This window comes from Equus quagga, chromosome 3 (genome assembly GCF_021613505.1).
Source record: "Equus quagga isolate Etosha38 chromosome 3, UCLA_HA_Equagga_1.0, whole genome shotgun sequence".
NCBI lineage: Eukaryota > Metazoa > Chordata > Mammalia > Perissodactyla > Equidae > Equus > Equus quagga.
Genome location: NC_060269.1, coordinates 122,543,348 through 122,557,941, shown reverse-complemented (window position 1 = coordinate 122,557,941; position 14,594 = coordinate 122,543,348). Strand labels below are relative to the sequence as shown.

Here is a 14,594-nt window from a genome sequence, read left to right as displayed (position 1 = left end):
AACTATAGGCTCTGGAAAGCCTCCCTTTCTTTCAGACTCAAAAAGCAAGTAATTGAATTAAATATTTTTGTAAATGTTCCTGAAGACTACATTCTATTTTTTCTCTGTTAAATAACAGCTCTCTCTGCTAGTCTCTCTACCAACCAGCAGAATTCATAATTCCATCTCTTCTACTCCCACAGTACTTAGTTCTTACTTCTGGTGACACATTTTTCACCCCGTGCATCAGCTGGCTGGTTACTGATATGGCCCAGTCCCTGCCCTTTGAGCCCCTGAGGACAGGACTGGGCCACAGTCATCTCATGCTAAGACTCACACTCAAAAGGTATCACCATCAAGATGTTTCTGGATGTAAGTGATGGATGCCTAATTCACACTAACTGGCTAACCTGCCAGGAAAGAGAAACTGGAGGTACTGGCTTTAGGGGCTGCTGAATCCGGGGCCATAAGTTGGGGGTGTGGGCATGTGTCCCCCTCACTCTCCATCTCTTTTCCTCCATCTCCCTGCTCTGATTTCCTGTGTGGACTTCATTCTCAGAAAGGCTTTCCCTAAATGGTGGCAAAGAGGGTCACTGGGAGCTCCAGCTTCACAATCCCACCAAAGAGAAAGGCGTCTTTGCAACGGTTTCAGTGAAAATGCTGGGGCTCCTCCATCAACTGATCCTTGTGACCCTGACTAGCCAAGCTGATGTCACATGCCCAATACAGAGGCAGTGAGGTCACCTCCTCCAACAACACAAGCTGAAAACAAAGCAAGGGTGACTGACTGCCAGGGGAAAATCTGAGCAGTTTATTAAAAGGAGGAGGAAAATGATGCCGGGTGGGCAAAGTCAACAGACATTCACTGCTTCACAGGTTCTCAAGACTGCTGACGTGCTCCCTTCTAGTATTTATTAACTGTTTAGTATGTAGAATGCTGACTTACCCACTGAAGATCCAATAGAAAGGATCTGCAGTGCCTGTCCCTGTACAGTATACTTTCTCAAAATGAATTATTTTCCACCCACGGCCACATCTGAGGCTGTGTATGCAGTTTCATTCTCCCGGGCCACAGTGGCGCTATTTTGCATTTATTTATATTCCTATTATTTTCAGGGCATTTCTTCTCCTTTGCCCTATATGAGTATCTTAATATCAAATGCACACCCTGCTGAAAATAAATGTGCTGCTAGCTTTGGTTTTGGGGGAGATAAGAGTAAGTAAAAACTTGCCAAGCAAAGCAAAGGAGCACAGACAGACGTGCACCACCGCCCCCCCACCAGCCGCAAAAAATGGCAGGTCTCCATAATCCTCCCTTCATAGCATGAAAATACAAATGAGGGCAAGCCTCTGAACTTTACACTGTGCATCAGCTGGTCGAATACTGATCTGGCCTGTCCCCTACCCTGTGAACCCCTGAGGACAGAACCGTGCCACAGTCATTTCATACTAAGACCTCAAATCTTAAAAGCATTACCAATCAGGATGTTTTTAGCCATAGGTAGTGGACACCTAATTCTAACTAACTGCTAACCTGCAGTACAAGTCTGTGCTTTCTCCAGGACACCGCTTTCTCTCCAAAATAAAGCCAAGAGTACTGAGGTTTGTCAGGGGTGCCCTCTGGTTGTGGCATCTTAGAAATCTGCACTTAAGATCTTCCTCTCTTCTCTGAGAGAGAAGATGATGAGAAAGAGGATGGAACAGAGGAGAGGAAGAAGGAAGAGAAAGAAAGGAAAACAACAACACCCTGAACACAGAAGTTTGTCAGGATATATCTGGCCTTCATACGCTGCTGGGAATCTCTCAGATAACTGGGAATGATTAATTGGGGTTGTCTCAAAGTTGTAGAAAACAACTTTTCCCTGTCTGACCCAATCCACTTTACCCAGCCTCTCTTATCTTATACCAACCTGATTTTGCTTAAGGTGTCGTCTGTCTCAGGCTTTCACAGCAGCTTTCTTTTATGGATTTTCCATCCAGCAAATGTTTCTGTTCCACGGCTGGGCAGATCTGAGCACAGCATGCTTGGCTACGGACGCAGCGGCTCACCCACAGCAGCTCCAACCTGGAGGGGCAGAGGCCAGAAGCCGTTACAGGGATTCATATTCACAAATTCTCTCTCTCAAGAGTATGTGTTTGGCAGGATAACCCCAATCATATACCAAATGTTTAAAATAATTAAGGAACAGAGACAACAGCTTATAAGGTGTCCTAAAGACAACTTTGAGCTATTCCGAGGAGAAGACTGAAGTATTTAATCATTATTGAAAAGGTTTGGCCCAACGATTAGGCTTTGTTTGTGGAAAATTTAAAAGCCAGATGTTTTCATTAACCACAGAAAACACAAGCTACAACTAAAATTTCATGAACACACTGATCTGCTCTGTGGAAAACCACAGGAATGTTCTGGCAAGGCTCCGTCTGAATTCTTGGGACACAGAGGGCTGGAATCCTTCCCCTTAGGAACTTGAACAGAAAATGAACTTGCTCAATACATTTTAAAAAAGTAAAATGAAACCCAGATTTAATCTCAATCAAATACAAAAACATTTCAGGACTTCAAAGGGCACCACCAAAAGACACATAAGGAGAAGGTCATAAAAAATTCCAATGTGGTTCGGGATTTAGAACATATTTTCAATGCAAAGGGAATGTGTAACAGAAAATTTTATAGGCTGAATAATCCCAAGGGGAAACTAATCATATTTCATCTCCTAATAGAGGAAAATGATATACGAAACCCATATTCAACAAGTGAATCATAAATATTATCAAATATATAATATAGTTGGGCAAAAGGAATCTCTTAACTACTCTAATTCATGCCAAACCTGTGGCCTGGCCCACACTAGCTACCCTGCCTCAGCTTGAATAATCAAGGCATCCAGAAAAAGAGTGTTAAAATAACTTGTTCTCACTGATAGTGCAATTAGCAATTCTGGCACAGAAAACTCAAATGAGGGAATCTTATAAAAGCAATTCATGAACAATTAAGAACTAATGGTCTAAGAAGTCTTCATTTGTTAGTTATAGTTATAGTTACGACAACATCTATATAGCCTAAATATTGAAAGCCTATTCAAGAAGGAACAGGACAAATGTTATTTTCAGATACTGGGTCCATGATTCTATTTCTGTAACTCAAAACAGACCCTGTCACAAGTGTGCCAAGCATAATATTACATTAATCTCTACCTTTATTTGAAACCTCAGTCCCAAAAATCATCTCAAAAGGAACACAGCAGGAAAAAAGCAAGATGTCACGTTATACATGTATGGTATAATTCCAGTTTTGTTCTACAAACCAAGTGTGTATAATCTAAAGACACCAAAGTATAAACAATATCTATTTCTGGGTCACGGAATTAGAAGATATTTGTATTTCCTTCTTGGTGTTTTCCAAAGTTTCTACAATTAATATCTATGGCTTGTAGAATTTGAATATTTTTACGGGGCCGGCCCAGTGGCCAAGTGGTTGGGTTCACGCACTCCACTTTGGTGGCCTAGGGTTTCATTGGTTCAGATCCTGGGGGCAGACCTAGCACCACTCATCAGGCCATGCTGAGGCGGCATCCCACATAGCACAACGAGAAGGACCTACAACTAGAATATACAACTAGATACCAGGAGGGGTTTTAGTGAGAAGAAGAAGAAGAAGAAAAAAAAAAGACGAAGATTGGCAACAGATGTTAGCTCAGGTGCCAGTCTTTAAAAACAAAAAAAAAGAATATTTGTAAATAAGGTTTTTCTTAAATAGTATGGGAATACAAATCAGAAATGGGATGTCTACACTATATTAGCCTGATCTCTGGGTTTTCTCTTATCTGAACAGTAAGAGATAATAAATTTAGAAGTCTTCCTTTATCTGACTCAGTAATTCCTAATTTAGAAATTCAAAACCCAAGTGTCCAATAACACTTCCAGGGCTGAACAACAGTACTTTCCTAGAGATAAGAAATTTTTATTTGTTATTCTACAGACTTGCCACAAAGAGACAAAACGACCATAGCTATTTGCCTCCCTTAACTAATGCATCCAAACTTCTCTATCACTGGCCACGCCATACAATTGTGGCTTAATTAAAAAGAGTGCCTCCTGATGTTACTTACAATGTCACAGGAGCAAGGCCCTTAAGTGAACCCTGCCACACTCCATTTCTGATACTCTTAGCAGCGCAGAAAACACCAAACACAACGGCAGAATCTTAATGCTGGGTTACTTGACAATCCGTCACTTCAAGAAGCCTAACCCCCTCAGTTTACAAATGAAGACACTGATGCCCAGAGAGGTCAAATGTCTTTTCCAAGGCCACACAGCTGGCAGAGCAGGGATGACAATCTAGATGGTCTGCCTGCGCTTTGACCAAGCGCTCTTCCCACTACTACAACATCTCAGCACACGTTCGTTGAAATAAGTGGGTACAAACCACACACACATGTTAAATTCATACCAGCAAAACTAGAAGAACAAGAAAGAAATTTGTTCCATCAAAAATGAAATGCATGCAGGAAAAAAAAAGCGAAGACTCAACTGCAGGCTAAAAAAGACGTGGCTCTGCCCAGAACACATTCAATCAGAGAAACAATGGTTGCAGTGTGCTCGGGCAGCAGGTGTCCCGAACAGAAACTGCCTATCACACCGAAGGCTTTCTGGTCCTAGTACTTGCCCTGCTGATAACAGCACAGCCCCACAGCTCAAAGCAGGACAAAAGGTTTGCACCAAGATAAATCCATACTTGCACCACGCCACCTGTAAGAGACAGAAAGGATGTGTGCTCACTCCAGTGTTGGAAATAAGTGATTTATGGCATCAAGTTCTGGCCTCTTCCTTCCAAAATGACCCAAGACTTAGAGAAGAAACACTAGTGGATTCAAAAATTAAGAAAATAACAGGCACGAAGAACTAAAATAAAATAAAATAAAATAATCCTCCTGCTTCACCTCTTATGTTGGATACGACCTTAGAGAGTGAACAGGATTTTTCTCTTCCTCTAAATGATTTATTTGAACTGTTGCTCACCTCCACTTCTTTGTTAGCATTTACCTACAGTGTCCACGCCACACCAATCAGAAACCTAAGGTTCTCACAAAATGTGAAAAGCCTGAAAAGCAAGGGGAGAGAAGAGGACAGATGGCAATGACAAACTCAAACGCTCCCTGAAAAGCCTTTATTGAGCTCACTTCTCGTGGCCCTTTGCCTACTGTGCAGCAGGACAACAAAGGCATGAACTGTGAAGCTGCTAATAAAAAAAGCCGCATCGAGCGATGATGTGATCTCGCTTTGTTAAGAGCAGAACAAACACGATGGCTCTGTCTCGCCTCATCTGAGAAGTCAGGCACCCAACAAAAAAAGAAAATGCGTTTTTTTCCACCCAAAACTGCTCCTAAAGTCTCCACCATATATTTTCATGGCTGGATCCTGGAGGAAAGACAATATGGGCAGTTTATTTACTCCCTCCTCTGCCTCAGTTCTAATACTAAAGGTTCAAGTCCACAGCTGGCAAAAGGAATTAGACTCTTGTCGCCGTTTCACAATGAAACCAAAGTTCTGCGGGTGAGTATGGTTCAAGCAACTCTCTAAAGTCATTTGTAAGGTAATGATAGTAAGTTTGAATTTAGCAGTCTGGTGGAATGAACTCTGACCTACTAATCACATTGGGTACAATCTTGCTGAAGTCACCAAATTATTTTTCTCAAAAGAGACTAAACAGAAATTAGAATTAGATCTGATTCATAGAGTTTAAAATCCTTTCTTACTTGGAACGTTGGCTGTGTGCTGTTTCGTTTTTAGGCACTCAGTGAATGCCTTTGGCAAAATGTGCACATAGATACTGCCACCATTTAAGAATCCTAAATGTTTGGCCAGCATTTTATTTTTTCTATTCTAACGTCATAGGAAAGTTTCTCCTTCTTGAGCCTGATTCCAGAAATATCAGCCAAGCCAATTCAACACTTTGGAAATGTCTATCTTAAAACAACCAAGAGGACCAAGCAAAAACATGTTGGAGAACATTCCTCTCATTGCTTTGGAATTTTATTTTAAAAGCTTAGATTCACAATGTTGATAGATTTACATCTTAAAATGTTTGGGAAAGGAGAGTATAAATTGTTTCAAATGTTTGTTTTTTTTTAAATAATCTATGATAGGTACTCATCACACGTAACCAAAAAGAATCTATTATGAGAGGCCACCCGGTGGCGCAGCGGTTAAGTACACACATTCTGCTTCGGCAGCCCGGGGTTCACCGGTTCGGATCCCAGGTGCAGACATGGCACCTCTTGGCAAGCCATGCTGTGGTAGGCGTCCCACATATAAAGCAGAGGAAGATGGTCACGGATGTTAGCTCAGGGCCAGTCTTCCTTGGCAAAAAGAGGAGGATTGGCAGCAGATGTTAGCTCAGGGCTAAACTTCCTCAAAAAAAAAAAAAAAAAAAGAATCTATTATGAACAACCCAAACTGGTACCCAATAAATTTTGTGGCTGATGATAAAGACATTATGGCAATTTGGAAAAGGTTTAACACAATAACTTCCCCGGTGATGCTCTCAAGAGGGGTTCAACTGGAGGGTGAACAGGGGGAATATATGCTTACTAATGTTTTAAAGGTTGTTCTGGAAAGAAAAATGGATGAAGAAATTAGCAGATTTTGAGATTGTGGTCCCAGCTCTACGGCTTATGATCCGAGGCTTTCTAGGATAACTAATTTTTTCTCTCTAAACTTTGTTCCATCATTTGCAAAAGTGGGATGCTACTATCAGCCAATTTCATGGGATTTTCAAGGGATGAAACCAAATTTGAAAGCATTATAGAAATTTATAAAGCACTATGTATTCGTTCAAAAAATATTTACTAAGAAACTACAATGCTGCTAGATACGGCACTGTGGATACAGCCATGAACAAGAGACCCAGTCCCTTCCTGCAATGACCTAGGTTAAGGGACACCGTGTGATTTGTGAGAGGCACAGGGGGCTATGGGAACATGGAGGCAGCCTCTAATCTGAATGCCAGACAAATATCAGGTATTGTTACCTTTACAAGTCCTTGAGGAATTTTCTCAGTGAAAAGTAGTAGATGTGGTTTTTAGGTTTGTCTCATTCGTTTAGTACTTTTTTATTGAACACTCCCCATGCGCTAGGCACTTTTCCAGGTGCTGGCGATTTAGCACTGAACAAAATTCCTGCTCTAGCACAGACACAGAGATGACACTTCAGTCACTCCTCATCCATGTGAAATGCAAAATACATGAACTGAATAGATTTACGCAGCCAGGCTGCTTCTGCTGCAAGACAACTATTTTTTTTTTTAACCAAAATATCCACACACAAAAGTTAAAAGGAATATCCTAATTGATCTAAATGCAGAAAACATTTTATTTCTTATTTTAGTCTCCAGGCCACATTTTACAATATACCAAATAGCTGCCATCATATGAAAGGCACTCTTGGCTTTAAGGGATTACAATGTGTGTGTGTGTGTTGGCATGGAGCAGACCGCTCCCCCGACTTCTTTTTCCCCTCAAGAAAAAGAACACACGTTGGACGTCTTCCAAGAACAACCCCAGTTTTAACAAGGGGAATATCAGTTATTTTAGAAGCATTTCCTGTAGTCATTTTTTTAAAGGATAAAAAAAGTTGAATTATTTATTTTAGAAAACGAAACTGAAGTTCAATTTTAACATGCCAAATGTCTGCCTTAGCAAAGTTTCTTTTTAAAATCTGATTTAAAAAAAAAAAAAAAAAAGAAGGGCCTGAGAACTAGGCTGTCCAGGACACAGGCAACTCGATTATCTAAAAGTTCAACGCCAATGGAGGGAAAGGGGATGGGGTTGGGGGGGGAAGAGAAAGGAAGGCACAGGAGGGAAGATCCATGCGTTGATCTGTAGGATTAATAACCCGAAAGCTCACATACTCAACAAATGCTAAGAGCCAATGTTAAAAATATTGTATAGCAAGGAAGAAAGTAAATATCCAAGTAAAACTGACCAAAATGATATCCAACTCCAGAGCAAGAGTTCCCAAACCTGAGATTCCTAAAAGAAATACCAAGCTCAAAGGCCATGTACTCTGACTAGATTTGGGGTAGTGTCCACGAGTCTTTATTTTTTTTAACTGTCCCCAAATGATGCTGATGCCCAGCCATGGTTGGGAACCACTGATTTACTGTATTTCCTCATTGAAAAAAAGCATTGAAATATTTTTATTATAATAACGGGGAAGTGTCCTGCTAAGTGCTTTCCATCAATCTTCATCCATCCTGAAGTATGAACTATTATTATGACTATTTTTAAATGGGGGAAATTTGAGGCATGAAGAGGTCAAATAACTTGACCAATGTTACATGGCGTTTAAATCAAGGACCTCGGATTTTTACCCAAGTCTTATCTTCCCCATATTTTCTTAGCACTCTGATCTGGTGAACTTTGGCAAGCTAAGTCTCTTTTCTGCTCTCTAGTCTAAGGATGTCACACGACTACTCATCCTAACAATGTATCATTAAAGTTTTTAATACAGAACTTCAATTCTAAAATTCAGTAAAAAATTCTGTGATTTAAGAGGATGTTGTGAAAATCATATATAAAGTGTGGTCTATTTAGAGCAGTGGGGAGGTGTTTGGTCAGGTCTGCAGAATTATTTTAATCACCTTCCATTCCAACTTAAGATCAGTAAAAGGTCCGCTTCTGCTCTAAGGGAATACATGCTCCTGCGTCAACACTGGACTTTTCCCTGGAAGGAGGTGGACACAGTGAGGTCCAGATCACTAGGAATGATTGTCAAGGGTTTCACACCTTTTCACAATTTCACACTTTTGTTAGTTTTGTTACTCCATCTGCCTAGACTGCCCCTCTCTACTAGGATCTGCCAATTACTGACCCTTCAAAGCCCAGCCTAAATATGACCTCCTTCAGGGTACCTTCTTAGACGCCCTGGCAGAAATAACTGCTGAGGCCTTTGTGATTTTCAATGTTTCTCCTATCACATACAGCAGAATGATGCTCCTCTTGACAGAGTCTTTGTAAATCTCACCTCCTCACCCTTTGGTCTTTTTCCTTAGGTTATGTTTTTGATTGTTTTTTCCCAAATCTTCCTGGTCAATTTTTTTTTTCCAACAACAACAAAACACCTAAATTTATATTGTCCTGTACACACTCTTTCCCCCGCTCCCATTTTATTGAGATATAACTGACATAGAATGTATTAGTTTCAGCTGTACACATAATAATTTGATATATGTATATATTACAAAATGATTACCACAATAAGTTTAATTAACATCAGTCACCTCACATAGTCACCAAATTTTTTTTGTGATGAGAACTTTTAAGATCTACTCTCTTAGCAACTTTCAAATATACAACACAGTATTTTTAACTATGGTCACCATGCTGCACATTACAGCCCCAGAATTTATTTATCTTATAACCGACAGTTTGTATTCTAACCGCCTTTACCCATTTCCCCCCCCCAACTCCTCTGCTTCTGGCAACCGCCAATCTGTTCTCTATTTCGTTGAGTTTGAGTTTTTTTAGGTTCCACATATAAGCGTGATCATACAGCATTTGTCTTTCTCTAACTTATTCCACTTAGCATAACGCCCGTAAGTGCCATCCATGTTGTCATAAAGGGCAGGATTTCCTTCTTTTTTAGAACTGAATAATATGCCTGGTCAATTTTTATCTTATGCTCTTTGCACTTATTTGTTATTACATATTTTATTTCTTAAAACATTCCAAACACAGTTATCTTATATTCTGTATCACATCATTTTAATATCTCAAGTCCTCTGGGTTCTAAATCTACTGTTTTTAATTTGTTTCTGGTGACTCTCACTCCTGGTGGCTTGTTTTCTAGTAGGATTGAAGATGTTTGATTCTGAACTCAGACTGGGTCAATCTTAGTCAGGAGAATGCTAAGGCCTAATGCAGGGATGCCTAACTCCAGAAAAGATTTGCAATTGCTTCTGCCGAAAGCCTAGGGGCACTTTCCTCCTGGGCCACTTTAGCTTCTTGTACAGGTTCTAGTAGAATGCAGGTTCTTCTACCTTGCCACTGACCCAAAGCACAGTCCCCAATCAGTGATGACTGATATCACTTGCCCTTGAGGCAACCTGTCTTTTGTGTTTGTTACACACAAGGCTCCCAGTTTTGACAGTTGGTTGATCTAATTGGGGTAGGAGACTTCAGAGATGTCTTAGTTCATAATCGCAGAAGTACATTAAAAAATGCTTATGCAGGGCCAGCCCCGGTGGCCCGGTGGTTAAGTTTGGTGCATTCCGCTTCAGCAGCCCAGGTTCAGTTCCTGGGCACAGAACCTACACCACTCATCAGGGGCCATGCTGTGGAGGCAGCTCACATACAAAAAGGGAAAGATTGGTAGTGGATGTCAGCTCAGGGTAAATCTTCCTCAGCAAAAAGAGGAAGATTGGAACAGAGGTTAGCTCAGGGCAGATCTTCCTCAGCAAAAAAAAAAAAAGAAAGAAAGAAAAAACCACAAATGCTTTAATCTACAGTGCTTCAGTGGGGAAGCGTGTTAAGGTATCCAGCCCACCATACTGCTAGAAACCTAAATCTTGAACTAATCATCTTCCCTCAAAACCGACTTTTCCTCCCTTGTTCCACATTTTGTTGAAGGGCACCATTCACTCTCACCCAGATCTGAAACCCAGTATTGCAGGTACCAGTGACCTCTTTCTTTCCTCCACTACCCCAGGTGCAACTAGGCACCAAGTCCCAATTTCTTGCTTGATCAAAAGTGGGTTTGCATTTATGTTTCTGATCAACGTGGCACTTAGTAGTATAATTTTAATGATCAAGGACAAGTAAGAAAAATAAATGAGGCAGAATTAAACCCAAATCACACATTCCTGCCAAACGAAGGTGCTTTATATGAAGGAAGGTTCACACACAGGGAAGTGGAGGGAGACCTCAGTTTCACATGAATCTCAAAAGAACCGGAACTTGGGCTGCCAGACCATAATCATTCTTCCAAGGACAGGTTTAATTTTAGTCAAACAACATTATCCGTCATGATACATTAACATTAATTTGAATTTTATTGGTCTTGTAGTTTTACTTGATTTTACTCTATAAATTTGTCATTGTTTTATGGTTATATAAGAGCGGAACCATAAGGAGTTTATACCTAGTTTTATGTAAGGGCATATTTAAGCTAATAAAAATATTTATGTCAGTACTGGGGATTTGTGAGAAGTTTTTTCCTTTAAATAAAGAGGTCCATAAATTACTGAAATTTAAGTAACACTGGTCTTTATATACTTCGCCACCTTTGGTACATTCATCATTCTCTCCATAAACAAAGAGAGAGAAATGGAATACAACAGCACATGCAAGAAATCACTTACTAAACTCCAATTTCTCCCCAGTTCTCCAGCTGCTTGAAGTAGCTCAACACTGATGAATCTTTTAAAGCATCATGCTTTGTTTCTTTCTTCCAATAGTGGTGGTTTCTAATACATAAGACAACAAGAAACATTGCTCTGCCCAGCACCAACCATCACCCACTTCTACCAGAATGTATAAAATGGCACAGATTTACTGGCAACAGTATAGCAAATGAAATGTGTCACACAAAAGATAGCCCTTGCCTTAAGGAAGTCCATTTCCTGGTTGGGTTTCAATAACCGGGAATTTGGTGAGTACAGCATTGCTTTCTGAATGAGTACAAGTAACTCCCAACCATTTCTTCTTAATTTCTATATTCTTATTCTTTATGGAATGATGGACTGTAGTTCCTTCAACCTCCAGATATTTCATTTTAAAAGTTCCCCTATCATGATAAAACTTTCTCTCTCCAACATACTGGCCCATGTGTCAACATCTTTTATTTCTCTTCCCACAGGGTCCAACTCAACCAGAATCAGCAGGGAAGTCACAGCATATCCACGCAATCCCTTACTGGAGATAGGAGCACCCTGGGGCCCCGAACTTTGAAAAGGCTTACCCAGGGTCACATGGCTAATGGGCAGAGACCAGAACCCACTTTTACCCAGTCTGGCACCCAATCTAATTCTCTGACTCATCTGACTCATTTTAAATCCTAAGTAGTTTGAACTAGGACCTAAAATAAACGACTTTGGTCATCATTAAAACTTTTTTGAGTCCAGTAATTTGATATTTTGCTAATAATAATTTGAGGATATCCACAGTGTATAAAACACCAACTCATGTTTCAATAAAAGACTAAAGAAAGTACCTCAAATTCTGAAACCTAATTTCCGGATTCTTACTTGGAAGGGTTTTTTCTTGTTTTTTGTTTTTTTTAATTTTTTTTTTTCCTTTTTCTCCCCAAAGCCCCCCCGTACATGGTTGTATATTCTTTGTTGTGGGTCCTTCTAGTTGTGGCATGTGGCTGCCTCAGCGTGGTTTGATGAGCCCTGCCATGTCCACGCCCAGGATTGGAACCAACGAAACACTGGGCTGCCTGCAGCGGAGCGCGTAAACTTAACCACTCAGCCATGGGGCCAGCCCCTGTTGTTTTTTGTTTTTTAATCAGAGTACGTTAACTTGGGGGAAAAAATGAGATTACTTTTTTAATTCAAAGAAAGAAAGAATATTCTACTGATAGTTTTAAAATGACATAGTGACCACATGTAACTCTAATTCAGCAACTGTTCTCAAATTCAGATCTGGAACAGGGCACAAGAATATGCATTTTTAGCAAGTACAAGTGATTACAATGCTGATAGTCTGAAGGCCGCTTGATGGGAAACACTGATCTATTCAATTTTTTAAAACAAACTAATTCTGGTACTATTTCTATCTAATCATGAAAGTAAGACAAAGGGAGGAAGGAGAAAGGAAGAAAGAAGAGTGAGAGAGAATCCTAAAGACACAGACAGATGAGACAAACAGACAGACATGGTGTTACCCTTCAAGCATGTGGAAAAGTGGCGTTCGTGGAGTAACATTCCTAAACTCTGGCCTAATAAATTATGTGAGAGCTGCTGCTAAGAATTCTTAAAATCAACTCAAAGCAGAAATGGCACTATCACCCAAAGAATAAGTGAAATCAAAGACTAGCACAGGGTTTGGCAGATTTCAGGCCCTCAAGACATATTTGTTTAATTAAGGAGCAATTCCATCTCCAGCTGGAAATCTGAACCACAAAAGACAAATCCTAATTAATATGATTACATCTTATTTTCCCCCTGTGTTTGTTTCCTCAGGACATCTATAATGTCTGAACTAGAAATGGAGCCATAAGTATTCTAACATTTGTTAGAATGCTCACCCTATATTTTCGTCATTTATAAATTGATAGATATCACTTTATTAATTCTTCTCAGATCTTTTCAAAGAAATTTTAACTTTTTAAATTATATCTATTATCCACCTTAAGCCAGGTAATACTGGCAAGTAAAACCTACTAGAAAGGACAGGTGGGGAAAAAAGAAAAGGAAGGAATGGGAGATACAATTAATTGAGGAGAAAAACCAAGAGTAAAGAAGTCAAGAATTAAATGCAGCTAAACATACAAACCACTACTTCATGGTCCAAACGCTGTATCATTTTTAACAAAACGAGGAAAAGTCCCCAACAGATTTATTTAGAAGAAAATTATCAGAGCTCCTGAGGACACTGGGTGAGGGGTCTCCCTCTGCTCTCTATCTCCATCACCAGGCCAGCTTCATTCATTCATTTCTTTCTACTTCTTTCATTTCAGGACAACATTTAGCAGTGTTTATTTTATTCATTTTAGCCAAAATTAAATCCTGATAGGAGGAAAGAAAACTTTTATTTGCAAATTATTATCTGTTGTGAAGCTGAGTCCACAGCTTTCTTTCACAGAAGCGGGGGCTAAGTGTTACAGAAAGTTCATGGGCTTTGGAGTTTGAGAGAAAAAAGTTCAAATCCTGTCTGCATCACCTATTATCTGTGTGACCTTAAGACTCATCGTCTAACTTTCTGAGTCGTTTTCCTCCTCTATAAAATGGAAACCACAGCAGCTACCTTCTGGATGAAGTGGGGATTAGGGACAAAGTATCCTAAAAGACCGAGCAAAGTGCCCAGCACAGCAAGTGGCTGCTTTTATTGTTATTTCACACCTGCTGCCTTTGCCTCAAGGCTTATCTTCTGTCTGGGCAGGTCAGTCTAAAGCAAGTATTCCCCAGACTAGCAGGCACTCTGTTTCTGGCTGCAAAGCATTCCTGCATGAAAGCCCCCTCAAACCGCCATCTAACACCAGACTTGTTAAAGCTGCAAGCCCACAGGCCATCCAGAGCAGGGTTCTGTTCTCCCCCAGTACAGATGAAATGAAAGCCATTCTCCTCAGGCCTTCTCAAAGGACCACCCACGCTCAAAGGGCGCCTAGTGTATCATTTTAGCTACAGAGAAAGAAGCCAAGGAAATGACCCCAAATTTTCACCCCTGGAGCAATCTAATCCCAAACACTTGGATAATAAGTGGAAGAGAGGAAGGAGGCTATGTGGAGGCAGCTTTGCTCTACCACCCCCAGCCCCACCTGCCAGCACACACAACTGCTCTGACGCATGAATCCTCTTAAAATCTGGACCAGGCCAGGAAATGCCAAGAAACAATACAGGGTCAGTGGAGAAAGCAGCTACTGGTTCTTACGAAATTTCCACAGCCCTTGGGCAA

At 40.4% G+C, this 14,594-nt stretch overlaps 1 protein-coding gene across 7 annotated transcripts in view; it reads right to left on the bottom strand.

Annotated features, from left to right (window-relative positions):
* LOC124237137 (amyloid beta precursor protein binding family B member 2) overlaps nucleotides 1–14,594 on the bottom strand; it is a 368,014-nt gene that overhangs the window by 297,731 nt on the left and 55,689 nt on the right. For all 7 annotated transcript variants that reach the window (XM_046656484.1, XM_046656486.1, XM_046656479.1 and 4 more), the window contains exon 2: nucleotides 1,890–2,044. The gene's annotated coding sequence lies outside the window, so the exon portion shown is untranslated. The remainder of the gene's footprint in view (nucleotides 1–1,889; nucleotides 2,045–14,594) is intronic.